This window comes from Arachis ipaensis, chromosome B08, assembly GCF_000816755.2.
Source record: "Arachis ipaensis cultivar K30076 chromosome B08, Araip1.1, whole genome shotgun sequence".
Taxonomy (NCBI): Eukaryota; Viridiplantae; Streptophyta; class Magnoliopsida; order Fabales; family Fabaceae; genus Arachis; species Arachis ipaensis.
Window position 1 is genome coordinate 100,608,782 of NC_029792.2, and position 12,863 is coordinate 100,621,644.

Sequence of the window (12,863 nt, forward strand, 5' to 3'; positions counted from 1 at the left end):
GCAAGCTTGAAGGAAGGATCGGAGTAGATGAACGATGATTTTGTGTTGAATGAAGTTTCATCATATTAGTGTTTTGTGCCAACGGATTTTGTATGTATGCAACTAGGGCAACTTAATTCCAATTTTCGAAGAATTTATGAGATGATTACAGAGGGATTTTTTGTCGGTGATAGTTTTAAATTTAAATTTTAATTTTATCGACAAAATTACCAAGGGATGTTAGAATCTGTCGGTAAATTCTGTGACAAATTTTTACATCTTTTACCGACGGAAAATTTATCGAAAATCCGTTGGTATTTTTGACAGTGAAATTTTGTCGGAAAAATCTGTCTGTAATTTGCTGTTTTCTAGTAGTGCTTTCACGTTAAACTACTATTCTAATATTATCTTACCTTTGCTTTCTGCATTGCGTTTTTAGCATAAAGCTCTTTGATGTCATTACTGCTTTCCCCTGAGAAAGAAAGGAAGTTTTAGTTATAGTACTAAGAACTTCTCAGACATTATCTTCAACTTACTTTTTATTCCTTTCAGATCACTTCTATAATATCTATTTTCATGTTGAAGCTACAAAGAAAGCATAAACAATTACAGGTTAGTTGTAATGTTCATACCCTTCAAATTATTAAAAAAATACTTAAATATTACAATTATCACTTTAAAATACGTGAATATTTAACTTTGTTATGATGTGAACATTTCTTGAATATATATTCTAACCTGATTTTTGAAAATATATAGATGTAAAAACAAAAAGAAATGAAAGTGCTCAGCTCCAAAATTTAACTCCAGTTACCAGCTTCTGTCAAATTTAATTTGGAGAGTAAGGAACCAAAATGGAAGATACATAAAAAAAATAGTTCAGTAAATTAAATGCTTTGCTTTTATCTAATAACAAAGTGGAGTCAGAGAACTTTAACCACAGGAATCACTCCACACGAAAACAAATGAAAAATAAAGAAGAAAAGAAAACAGATTTAAAATAGTGGCTCGATTCAGAAGCTTTCGACGCGACAACTATGGCGGCAACGATGGAGAAAACTGTGGCAGCAATGGCGGCAAAAACTGCAGCAGCAATCGTAGCTACAGAGCAAACAGATCTAAAACCATAATGTTGATAGAGCAGGTAGCTCGATTGAGAAGCTTCCTGCAACAACTGTGGCAGAAACAGCAGCTGAACCGGCGACTGTAATGGTGGCAAAACCGACGACTGCAACGGCAGCGAAACTGGCGGTGGAGAACTTAGAGTTTTGTCGTCATTCTCTTCTCTTCTCTCTCCCTCGGTCTCATTATATAAAAACTAAGAAGAAGATGGGGTTTGTGGGGTTAAATCTAAATTATGAATTAACTATTAGAGGGAGTTTTAAAAATTGCCATAAATAAAATGTATTTTGGAGGTTTTTAAAAACCTATACTAATAAACCCCCTCAATTAAATATAATCTTGTAGTATATTAATTATGAATAAAAGTGATTCTGGCGCTGGACACCCCAATATATATATAGGGTTATGCTACTTGTATACCAAAATTAGCCACCAAAGTCAGCCACAAGTATAAAATACATGTTGGAATACAAATACACATTGAAAAGAAATTAAATTACACATGTATTTATACAGAAATACTTTAGTGGCTAATTTTAGTGTACAAATAGCATTTTCCTTATATATATTATGGGTGTTGGGCGTCATGTGATCAATCCCTGCAGGCGGTGGACGTCAAAAATTGGCGTTAGGTGCCTGTGACTTGCTAAAAATTATATATGCATTAAAGGTGTTGGGCTTCAATTATCAGTGCTAAGCGCCACGCTTTGTATATAATAAAAAGTGACACAGAATTTTTGAAAAATAATAAGACAAGAATTTAATTTATTAAAGTTACAGAAAAGTGTTTATAGAAAAGTGTATGATCAGTTTGGCTTTGAGTATAACCAAGTCCCTTCACCACCATTTTAAGTCGTTCAAACCAAGCTCTTAGGGATTGTTTCAATCCATAGAGAGATTTCTTTAGTTTGCACACTTTATTCCTTCATAGTTTAGCCTCAAATCCAGGTGAAAGTTTTATGAACATCTCTTCCTCTAGCTCCCCATTCAAGAAAGCATTCTTTACATCAAATTGATGAAAAAGCCAAGTGTAATTCACAGCAAGAGATAAGATAATCCTCACAGAGCTGAGTTTAGCATCTGGAGAAAAAGTCTCTCGATAGTCCATTCTATAAGTTTGTGTAAATTCCCAAGCTGCTAACCTAGCCTTATAACTCTCTATGCTTCCATCAGCATTGCACTTGATGGTGAAATTCCACCTGTAGCCAACCAATTTTGTATTATGTGATAGATCTAAAATCTTGCAAGTTTCATTCTTCTTGATTGTATGCCACTCTTCCATCACTGCTATTTTCCAGTTGGGATCATCTAGTGCTTCCTCTATGTTCCTAGGCTCAAACAGATTTGTAATTTTTGAAGTAAAAGGTTGATATGTTTTAGAGAGATTTTGGTAAGAGTGATAAACTCCAATTTTGTGGTTTATCTTGTGTTGAATTTGGTGGATTTTATCAAATTTTCTCACATTTATTCAATGAAATAGCATGATTTTGTGAATCTCTCCTAATTTGATCTTAAGAGTGAAAACATGCTTTTTAGGCCTTTAAAATGCCAATTTTTATTCACTTTAATATCATTCAATGTCTTGATATATTTTTTGAGTGATTTCATATTCATACGGCAAGTATTGGATGGAAGAGGTGAAGAGAAAATCATGCAAAGTGGAGAATTCATGAAAAAATGAGCATTTGGAGAATTGAAGGCCACGCGCACACGTCACCCACGCGTATGCGTGAAGAGGACATTCAAGCCAAGCGCACGTGTCACCCACGCGTACGCGTGAGAAGGGAATCTGCCAGCGATGCTCACGCGTCATCCACGCGCACGCGTGATGCTGATCACGTGACCCCATTAACGTGAAAACACTGGGGGCAATTTTTGAGCTTTTCAGGCCCAAATCCAACACATTTATGAGGTTATTTGATGTAGAACTCAAGATAGGTCAAAAGGGGAGAGCAATTAGTTAGTGTAGGAAGCATGCCTTAGGTTAGTTCTAGAGAGAGAAGCTCCCTCTTCTCTCTAGAAATTAGGGTTCTTATTTTAATTTCTTCTTAGATTTAGGTTTTAATTCTTATTTTCATCTTGTTTTCTTTACAATTTCTTGTCCTTACATCTTTGTTCTTCTTAGTTCTCTTGTTAATTTTCCTTTTATGTCATTTTTATGTTTATGAGCACTCTTGTTGATTTTAATTTCCTTTAATGTAATTTATGTTTTATGTTCCTTTATTGTTAATTTGAGTTGTTGTTATTGTTTTCTTGCAATTGGGTAGTTGTAGATTTTATTATTCTTGCAATTTATGATGCTTTTCTTTTATGCCTTTCAAGTGTTTGACAAAATGCTTGGTTGGATGTTAGAGTAGCTTTTTGAGCATTCTTGGCTTGGAAAGAGAAATTAGGCAATATTGAGTCATCAATACCCAATTTAGATTGGTGATCTAGAGTTGTTAGTTAATATTATTTCCATTGACTCTAATCTCTTGCTAATCAATTAATGAGTTGATTAGGACTTTTGGATTGATATTAACAAGTCTTATTTGACTTTCTCTCAATGTGAAGATAACATTGTACCTTCTTCTGATATTGGAGATGACTTAATAGGATTAGCTCTTGTTAATCATTGTATGGTAATTAATGACTAGGATAGAACGCTTTAATTCTCAATCCTTGCCATGAATTCCTCCTTTTAGTACTTGTTATATTCAGTTGTTTGATTACATTTCTTGCCTTTTCAATTTCTTGTTTTATCAACCCAGCCCCCTTGCATTTCATAACCAATAATTGAGCATTCGATTGCAATTCCTAGGGAGAATGACCCGAGACTAATACTCTCGGTTTTATTTATTGGGTTAGACTTGTGACAACTAAAATTAAACTTTAATTGAGCGTTACTTGTCGGTTTGGAACTATACTTGCAACGAAGTTATTTCCTCTAACCGAGAAGAAATTCTTAACCAAGAGTAATACTCTTTCAAGTTTTTGGCGCCGTTGCCAGGGAATTGCAATGTGTGCTTGTTATTGGTTATTGTATATATGTCAATATTGTGAATAGCTTGATTTTTGGTTTGTTTGCTAGTTTTGGTTTAGGAGTTTGTTTTCTTTATCTCTTCTTAGTTTTTGTTGTTGTTTTTCTTTTCCCACTATGAATTCTCACCCCTTTGGCTATGAGTTTGGTTCAAACTATGTTATAGAAAATGGAAACTACAATGACAACATGCATCAAGGATGGAACAATCAATGATGGGAGGAGCCTCAAGGAATTGTCACTCTTCTTGGCAATAACCTCCTCCGGTTTCTTACAGGTATAATCCAACTCCTAATGCATATCAACCTAATGGATATGGTGACCCTCATTATGGTTGTCAACCACAATCACTATATGCCTATGGAACCACCTCCTCAATATAGTTTTGATCCACCAAACTCACAAGCCTCCTACCACCAAACACCTCCATATGATCCTAATCCTTATCCACCATACCAACCACCTTATGAGCCATATGAACCATACATAGAACCACCATTACTCCCAAGAATCACCTTGATATACACCATCTCCATACCCTTACCTAGATGAACTACCTACCAATTATGAATAATTTCTCCCAAATAATGAACCCTCTCTTCCACCACCTCCTCCAATGGATGAAACTCTCCATGCCTTGATGCTAGAACACCAAAGAGATATTAGCTCTTATATCCAAAGGAAAGAAGAGAAGCAAAAGGAGATAAAGAAGCTAGAAGTCATGGTTGCTACCATGGCAGAAGCCATTAACAACATGGCCTCCCACCTAAGCTCATGCATCCGAAGTACTCCCATTGACGAATGTGAAGGATCATCCAAGGAGCATAGTGAGGGAGCGAACTTGGAACTTCAAGGTGAAGAAGAGGAGTTGAGGTAAGAAGTGCAACAAGAGGAAGATGCCGAGATTGTTAAAGAAGAGGAAGAAGTGGTTGAAGATTTAGGAGATGTTGAAAGTCCATGGGAATGTAGAATTACAAAGCTCTCTTCTAAGAAGCTTAATATTGAAGTTGAGGAGGGTGTACAACCTCCAAAACATATCATAGTTGAAGACTTTGAAGAGGTTGATTAAGAGATGGATTCAATCATTGATGAGTTTCTATCTACAATTGAATCCTCTCGCATTGGACATGAAATTGAGATCATAGAAGAATGTGCACAACCTCTCATACCCTTGGAAAGTAATGAAGAAGAGATTGAACTGGAAGAAAACTACCAAGCGGAAGAGGTTGAAATTGAAGAAGCTTGCATGGAAGTGGAAGTTGTCAAGGAAGAACACAAGGGAGTGGAACTTGCAAGACCATTGGAGACACCTCTCCCCAAGCCATCACCATCCATCCTTTTATTTGCTGTTTTCTAGTAGTACTTTCACGTTAAACTACTATTCTAATATTATCTTACCTTTGCTTTTTGCATTATGTTTTAAGCATAAAGCTCTTTGATGTCATTACTGCTTTCCCCTGAGAAAGAAAGGATGTTTTAGTTATAGTACTAAGAACTTCTCAGACATTATCTTCAACTTACTTTTTATTCCTTTCATATCACTTCTATAATATCTATTTTCATGTTGAAGCTACAAAGAAAGCATAAACAATTATAGGTTAGTTGTAATGTTCATACCCTTCAAATTATTAAAAAAATACTTAAATATTACAATTATCACTTTAAAAAATGTGAATATTTAACTTTGTTCTGATGTGAACATTTCTTGAATATGTATTTTAACCTAATTTTTGAAAATATATAGATGTAAAAACAAAAAGAAATGAAAGTGCTCAGCTCCAAAATTTAACTCCGGTTACCAGCTTCTGTCAAATCTAATTTTGAGAGTAAGGAACCAAAATGGAAGATACATAAATAAAATAGTTCAATAACTTTGCTTTTATCTAATAACTAAGTGGAGTCAGAGAACTTTAACCACAGGAATCACTCCACACGAAAACAAATGAAAAATAAAGAAGAAAAGAAAACATATTTGAAATAGTGGCTCAATTCAGAAGCTTTCGACGTGGCAACTACGGCGGCAACGATGGAGAAAACTGCAGCAGCAATGGCGGCAAAAACTGTAGCGACAATCGTAGCTACAGAGCAAACAGATCTAAAACCATAATGTAGGACCCAGAACTTTTGAAAAGTCTTATTATGATCAAGTCTCAAATCATATAGCTATTTATAGCCTTAATTTCAGAGATTATTTTATTAAAGATAATTAAGGCAAGTTTTGATTTATTGGATTTGAGATAAGTTATGATTATTATCCAATTTTATAATTATTGGATTATTTTCTATATTTAAAGTATAAGGTTGATAGTTATGAAATAATAAGGATTTTATATGATTTGGATTAGATAAGTAATATTTTAAATATTATTACTGCTATTTTGGAAAATGAAGAAATTAAGTATATTATTTCTAAATTTTAGATTTGGGCATTTTATTGAAAATAATTTGTGAAATTGATGAGCAAATAGTATTTTCTATGTACAAATAGTGTTGGATTTAATTTGGGTTTCAATTACTATATTATTCCCAATTTTATGTGAAATTACCATAATGCCCTTAACCCTAATTTTTAAAATGAGGAAACCCTAACCCGGTAACCCATTACCCGACCCGGTTCTCTATCAACCCCACTCAATCCCCCCAAACCCAGCCGCAACACAGCAACAATAGCTGAAAAAGAAATGGAACGAAGAAAGAAAAGGTTAGGAGGAAAACGGGAAGAGGGAGAGGGGAAGAGGAAGGAAGGCGCCGGCGGGCAGCACTGCCGCCGCGCCGTCGTGTTACCGCCGAAGGAGAGGAAGCCGTGGACCATGGTCACGGGTGGAAGAGAGAGCGCGAGCCAGGGCACGCGAGACGGAGCCGCCACTGCTGGGTCGCCGTCCATCCTCGTCCCACCGCGTCTCGCGATCACCGCCGCCGCGCCAGTCACCCTTCGAGCTTGCCATCAAAGACGTCGCGTCTCTGTCATGCGAGGGGAGTGTGACCCACCGCGCGGAGCTGCGCTGCCGTGCATGTCCGCTGTCGTCACTGACTGACCAGCCCGTCGCGTCGCCGCCGTCAAATCCGTCCCTTGCCGCCGCCGTTGAAGCTGCGAACAGAGAAGAGGGAAAGGGATGAGTCGCGCGGAAGCTACCTGCGTCACCACTGGAGGGGAGATCTGCGCCGTTACTGCGGTTTATGCCGCCGGAATTGCTCTGCCGCCACCAGAATTTCTGGTCGCTGCCGTTTTGGTGAGCTTGCCCTATTTCTGGTTCCTCCTAGTTCTGCCAATTCAATATTACTCTGAATCTGTCATTGAAACTGTTGTATTTAATGAAGTGGCTGTCATAAGTTACGTTGTCGCTGCCGGATAAGCTGTTGTGGTCGCCGGAACCATCACCGGAGCTTCTGCAGTTTGATTCAGTCTTTAATCCTTTCTCACGGTAAGCATTTTCATTCCGGAGCTCTTGAAAATCAATATGCTGTAATGTTTGGCCAGAGATTCTGAGGTTTTGTATCATAGGGTCAAGCTCCGGTAATTGCGGGTCACGATTAAAGCTGCCACCAAACCGGTTCGTAGACCGCCGCTGTTCAGTTCAGGCATTCTTTATTCGTTCCGGTAAGCATGTTCAATTTTCGAAAGCCCTGCGTTGGTGTTATGTTCCGTGTAGTAAAGTGATTGCGATGTTAATGGTTTTAGGAGGTAGAATACGGTTTGTTTATGCCGCTTGTAGCTGTTTCTGCTTTCGAGAGGGAGCAAGCAGGGTCGAGGTTTTAATTGTCGGTGATTTCAGGCTGAGCAAAAAGGAATCAGTTAACAAGTTTAGGTTATGGTTTCCGTTTTGAGGTAGGGGCACTTTCCGAAACTATATTTTGTATATTGAAATTATTACATATGGGTACTGATGTGAGGATGTGTATTTGGTGATTGTATCAGTCCTATGTATTGTTTGGTTGTTTCGTATGATTATGGGTGTTTGTTTGACTCGACTGTTGGGTGGCTTTGTGAAACGAAATACTTTTGAAACTGATTCTTTTAAAGCTTTGAGATCGAGTTGAATCGTTGGAAATTGATTTGAATTGAATAGATTTTCTTGAGAATGTGTAAAATAGAATACACTCTTAATTTCAGCCTGGCTGGATTTAAATGATCTAGCTTTTGATAAATGATTGTTGCTGAACCTTTTCTTTAAAGCTTTAGAAATGAGTTTATTCGGCTGATAATGATTTGATGTTGAAACGATTTTCTTGAAATATGGAATTGAGATGACTATTGGATTTTGGCTTGCCTTGGACTGATTTTGGAAATTGGGCTGTTGAAAGAGATTGTGAAACAGTTTAGTTGGGACCCGAACCGGGTGGCAAAGTCCAAGTTTTAAGGGAGGTGCTGCCGAAATTTCTATAAAATCCGAGTCTTTATGGAATGTTGTCTGGGAAAATGATGAGTTAAAGACTTCTACTATTTTACTTGAATTATCAAGGAAAGAAGGATTCATGCTTTTGAAATGAATTATTAAAGAGGAAATTGTGACTTAGTCTTGCTTCTTAAGAAAGGCATTGTATCTCTTTCAGAAGAAAGTTATTTAGATGAAACTTGTGTTTTAAAGCTATTCGAATGTGAAAAGGGTTTATGTCTTTGAATTTGACTTGGGGGTTTCAATTAAAGAAGTTTCAATGACTTTGAAAGAACCTGAATGTCTATTGACAAGCTTCATTTTGAAATGTTTTGAGAAAGGTTTTAAGTACTCCTTGAATTCTGAATTCTTGCAAGACTAAAACAATTTTGAACAGTTGAAACGGTCTAGAACTTATCACGGGGATTGAAGTTGGTTTTGCCTAAGTAAAGGAAACGGCTTTGAAAGAAGTAAATGATTACATGACTCGATTTGGCTTAGATCCTATTTTATTACTCAAATCGGAAAGCCAATGTTTTAATGATTTTAAATGAATTTGGCGAAATGAGTTATGTTATTCTCCCCTAAAGACTTGGGACTCTGCCGAGAAACTTTTATTATAAAATCCCATTGTTGGATGGGTGATTTTGAATATCTCAAAGAGGCTTTTAACTTACCATGATTATGGAAGTTTTGGAAAGAGGATGCCAAGAGTGGCATTGTTTTAAAAGGGGAATTTACCTTGAGTAAAAGTGGCTTATGAGCCTGAGATGATTTGAGAAATGAGATCTTTAAAGCCAAGGCTGAAAAGAGTTAAAACTTGATTTCAAAGTGAAATGAATTGAGAAAATGATTTATGGCTTAAATGCCGATTTCATAAATCTGATGATTTTGAATGGTGGAAGTGCTGTTTTATTATGAGCCGGAATGGCTATGTATGATTATGAATATTGACTGGTTCTGGATTGAACCATGAGCCGGAATGGCTGTGTGTGATTATCAATATTGGCTGGTTCTGGACTGAACCGTAAGCCGGATGGCTGAGATGGATGTTGATCCATGAATGAGAATGAATGCATGTATATGCTGAATTATTGATAATTGTGATTTTGCACTTCCACTATCGGAGATGAGGGTTTCCCTGGGAGGAAGCAGTGGCTAGCCACCACGTGCTCCAGGTTGAGACTCGAAGCTCTGTTGACCCTATGTCGTAAGTGTGGCCGGGCACTGTGAAAGTCCCGGATGAGCTCGCCCCCGTAAATATTCACTAGTGAGGGTGATGGATATGGATCATGATTATGATCAAGTTTATGATGAGTATAACTCGAGTTGGGGATGCGCGACAGAGGGACTATCCAATGGTTAGCTATCAGGACTTGTCGGGTTGGCTCTATAACCGACAGGTGATATCATCAGCCACTAGGGACAGGCATGCATCATATGCATTTATGTGACATTGTTTGGGTTTGCATATTATACTTGGTTTGCCTATGTGATTAATTGCTAATTGTTCTACTTGCAATGACTGTTTGTTTGTTCTTGCATCTTTCTATTTGTGTTTGCTACTGGGACTCTGTTGGACTGTGGTGATTGGTTGCTGGTTGGATTGTTTGGGCCTAAGGCCGTGGTTAGAATGAGGTGAACCGATGGTTGATTTCGATTTTTGTGTTTCTGGTTTGGAAAAGTATGAAATGCTATTTTGGTTCAGTATAGATAAACCTTTTTGAAAGGCTTTTGGTGTTTTTGAGAATTGAACGGTTCCTCTTTCAGAAAAGATTTTCGACTTTACCTTATTGAAAACTGTTGTTTTTGAAAAGAGGCATAAGACAGTTATTAATTACTGGTGCGGTTATCTTCATGTATCCTATTACAGTAATTTCCAAAAACCCTCTACTGAGAACCCTTTCGAGGATGATGTTCTCACCCCCCTACATTTTTCCCCTTTCAGGATATGGGCGCAGAAGTTACGAAGAGCTTATTTAATTGTTGTTGTGATGCTCTATATTGTTTTAGTTATGGTTTATTGTACCCTCGCCTTTATCTTGATATAATCTGTAAGAGGGATAGGAATTGTATTGGATTATGTTTGTAATATTACTTATATATATGTATGTATATATATGGATGTACTCTTTATGAGTTTTTACAACTTGTATGGTATGTATTGATGTACGTTGTATAGCAAAAGTATTTTTGGGAGCGGTATTGCGGTTTAAAGTTTCAAACAGGCTCATATTTTAGTATTAAATAGTATAAAAGTCGTCGTAATGTCCGAGCTATCAGAGTCGCGCAGCCGGAAGCGTGAGCTTTGGTAGTTAGGGTGTTACACATAATGTTGATAGAGCAGGTGGATCGATTGAGAAGCTTCCTGCAACAACTGTGGCAGAAACAGCAGCTGAACCAGCGACTGTAATAGTGGCAAAACCGATGACTGCAACGGTAGCGAAATCGGCGGTGGAGAACTTAGAGTTTTGTCATCATTCTCTTCTCTTCTCTCTCCCTCAGTCTCATTATGTAAAAACTAAGAAGAAGAGGGGGGTTTGTGGGGTTAAATCTCAATTATGAATTAACTATTAGAGGGAGTTTTAAAAATTGCCATAAATAAAATGTATTTTGGAGGTTTTTAAAAATCTATACTAATAAACCCCCTCAATTAAATATAAATCTTGTAGTGTATTAATTATGAATAAAAGTGATTCTGGCGCTGGACACCCCAATATATATATAGGGTTATGCTACTTATACACCAAAATTAGCCACCAAAGTCAGCCACCAGTATAAAATACATGTTGGAATATAAATACACGTTGAAAATAAATTAAACTACACATGTATTTATACACAAATACTTTAGTGGCTGATTTTAGTGTACAAATATTATTTTCCTTATATATATTATGGGTGTTGGGCGCCATGTGATCAATCCCTACAGGCGCTGGACGTCAAAAATTGGCGTTAGGTGCCTGTGACTTGCTAAAAATTATATATGCATTAAAGGTGTTGGGCTTCAATTATCAGTGCCAAGCGCCACGCTTTGTATATACTAAAAAGTGACACGGAATTTTTGAAAAATAATAAGACAGTAATTTAATTTATTAAAGTTACAGAAAAGTGTTTATAGAAAAGTGTATGATCAGTTTGGCTTTAAGTATAACCAAGTCCCTTCACCACCATTTTAAGTCGTTCAAACCAAGCTCTTAGGGATTGTTTCAATCCATAGAGAGATTTCTTTAGTTTGCACACTTTATTCCTTCATAGTTTAGCCTCAAATCCAGGTGAAAGTTTTATGAACATCTCTTCCTCTAGCTCCCCATTCAAGAAAGCATTCTTTACATAAAATTGATGAAAAGGCCAATTGTAATTCACAGCAAGAGATAAGATAATCTTCACAGAGCTGAGTTTAGCATCTGGAGAAAAAGTCTCTCGATAGTCTATTCTATAAGTTTGTGTAAATTCCCAAGCTGCTAACCTAGCCTTATAACTCTCTATGCTTCCATCAGCATTGCACTTGATGGTGAAATTCCAACTGCAGCCAACCAATTTTGTATTATGTGACAGATCTACAATCTCGTAAGTTTTATTCTTCTTGAGTGTATGCCACTCTTCCATCACTGCTATTTTCCAGTTGGGATCATCTAGAGCTTCCTCTATGTTCCTAGGCTCAAACAGATTTGTTATTTTAGAAGTAAAAGGTTGATATATTTTAGAGAGATTTTGGTAAGAGTGATAAACCCCAATTTTATGGTTTATCTTGTGTTAAATTTGGTGGGTTTTATCAATTTTTCTCACATTTATTTAATGAAATAGCATGGTTTTGTGAATCTTTCCTAATTTGTTCTTAAGAGTGAAAACATGCTTTTTAGGCCTTTAAAATGCCAATTTTAATTCACTTTAATTCCATTCGATGCCTTGATATGTTTGTTGAGTGATTTCAGATTCATACGGCAAGTATTGGATGGAAGAGGTGAAGAGAAAATCATGCAAAGTGGAGAATTCATGAAGAAATGAGCATTTGGAGAATTGAAGGCCACGCGCACACGTCACCTACGCGTATGCGTGAAGAGGACATTCAAGCCAAGCACACGTGTCACCCACACGTACGCGTGAGAAGGGAATCTGCCAGCGATACTGATGACAAGTCATCTTAGCCTAGTTTCACTAGTCTTTTTCCTTTGTTTTCATTTAGTTTTATGCACTTTCTTAAGCCATAAGTAAGCCAATTGGGTTGAATTTCATGTTTCCTTTGATTCAATCAACCATGGATAAATTGATGCATTTTCATGAGTTTTTGTGCCATAATTGCTCATGTGACAAGAAGAAGAACAACTCTCATGATTATGGCATAGCTTTGATACAATTGTTGATTGATG

General features: G+C 36.9%; 1 long non-coding RNA gene across 1 annotated transcript; it reads left to right on the plus strand.

Moving 5' to 3' along the window:
• On the plus strand, nt 6,802–7,658 carry LOC110265656. The gene is made up of 3 exons (XR_002351846.1): nt 6,802–7,350; nt 7,439–7,542; nt 7,623–7,658. It is a non-coding gene; the product is annotated as an uncharacterized LOC110265656 (long non-coding RNA).